The 2,053-nt window shown below is 39.3% G+C and overlaps 1 protein-coding gene across 2 annotated transcripts in view; it reads left to right on the top strand.

Moving 5' to 3' along the window:
- Positions 1-1,586, top strand: part of LOC145657454 (NLR family CARD domain-containing protein 3-like) — a 28,967-nt gene extending 27,381 nt beyond the window's left edge. For both annotated transcript variants that reach the window (XM_081712165.1, XM_081712170.1), the window contains one exon: positions 1-1,586. This exon is cut by the window's left edge and continues 1,320 nt beyond it. The gene's annotated coding sequence lies outside the window, so the exon portion shown is untranslated.
- The last annotated feature ends 467 nt before the right edge of the window (positions 1,587-2,053 follow it).

The raw sequence follows: 2,053 nt of genomic DNA, 5'->3' as shown, positions 1-2,053 counted from the left end.
CACACACAAACAGTACAAATCTCTGTGACACACACACACACACAAAACACCTCTCTCGCTCACACACACACACACTCTCTCTCACCCCTCTCTCTCTCTCACACACACACACACACACAATACTACAAAATACACCTGTATCTTTCTCTTACACACATACACACACACCTCTCTCACACACACTCTTACACACACTACATTTCTTTCTCACACATACACGCTACACCTCTTTCTCTGTCTCTTACACACACTACACCTGTCTGTCATACACACACACGAGCATACACCTCTCTCACACACATACACTCACAGTACATCTCTGTGACACACACACACACGCACACACACACTACAAGTCTCTTACACAAACGTATGCACACACACACACACACACACACACTACAAGTCTCTTACACAAACGTATGCACACACACACACACAAAACATCTCTCTCACACACACACAAAATACACCTGTATCTTTCTCTCATACACACACACACACACACACTTCTCACACATACACGCTACACATCTCTCTCTGTCATTCACTCTATACCTCTCACTCTCTTACACACACACACACACACACACACACACACACACACACACACACACACACAACCACTCACACAGACACTCTAAACCTGTCCCTCTCTCTCTCTCACACACACACACACACACACACACACACACACACACACACACAAAAACCACCTCTCTCTCTCTCTCTCACACACACACACACACACACACACACACACACACAAAATACACCTGTATCTTTCTCTCATACACACACACACACACACACACACTCACACAGACACTCACACAGACACTCTAAACCTGTCCCTCTCTCTCTCACACACATACAATAAATGATGCTCAAATAAAGGACTGAGCTGCAGTTGATTTCTGTACATATGACATAAATACTGTTCTACAAGTTACACATGCTGTGGAATCATAACCTCACTGTGTTAAACTCTGTACAAATCTACACATTAAAGGTGGAAATCTTTGGAAACAAAGGTTTTTCATCCTGTTTTCTGAGTGTTGGAGTGACACACATACAGATGTTGTACACAGTATGAGTGAAATGTATTTTAGAAATGTATTGTAAATATTTGAGATGAAATATTATTCTTATAATATGTTACTAGAGTTTAAGTATAATGTTTATCTAGCCAGAAAAGTCTGTATATTTGATTGAAGTAGGTAAAACAAAAGTAGATTAAGAGAAAAATAACTTACCTGTGATTATTTTTGTGGAGAGACTTCCATGTTGTTTTGGAGGGAAAAGAAACCATAGTGTGTTAAAGGGGACTTTTATGAGAATATGCCTGCCCAAAGACAGGAAGTGACATCACCTAATTTGCTGTTTTTCCATATTTAAGTTTCTAAGGGAAAATTCAAGAGTGATGTTTTGAAGTTGATTGATATTGGAGAATTTATGATTGCTGGACTTTTATTCTTGTAAATGCTAAACTTTCCTTTTTTGAACATTTTTGTATGTTTTTGATGGGATGTGGTTTTTCTTTTGCACTGGAGCACTGGGAGCCAATAAAAACCTTTTCTTTTGTATCCACTTGGAGTGCTTAATGTTACCACCAGATATTATTGCATTACAGTAGTCCAGTCTTGATGTAATAAATGCATGGACCATCTTTTCTGCATCATGTGAGGAGAATGTTTTGATTTAAATTGTGAATGTGCTCATTATACCAAGGTACTAATTTTTTGTCGCTAATGATTTTATTCTTAAGTGGACCAACATCATTAAAGGTGCACAGGAACACCACAAACAAAGCACACGGGGCAGAGCTGGGCAGAGATCTATTAATAATAAAGACAGAAACAAGGGCAATTAAATTCCAAACTTATATCATTCTAAAGGTCTGGAGTACCAAGAGCTGAGCAAAGAGAACAGTGCCCTCACTCAGCTGGTCCGGAAATACAGTTCAGCATTAACACACACTAACACTACACTAACACACACTAAGACTACACATGCTGAGGACCAGAAAATAACAGCGTGGCAGATTACCTAA

The sequence above is a fragment of the Electrophorus electricus genome, chromosome 1 (genome assembly GCF_041902795.1).
Source record: "Electrophorus electricus isolate QZ-2024a chromosome 1, ASM4190279v1, whole genome shotgun sequence".
Classification (NCBI taxonomy): domain Eukaryota; kingdom Metazoa; phylum Chordata; class Actinopteri; order Gymnotiformes; family Gymnotidae; genus Electrophorus; species Electrophorus electricus.
Note: the sequence above shows the minus strand (reverse complement) of the source record. Positions and strands in the feature narration are given on the sequence as shown.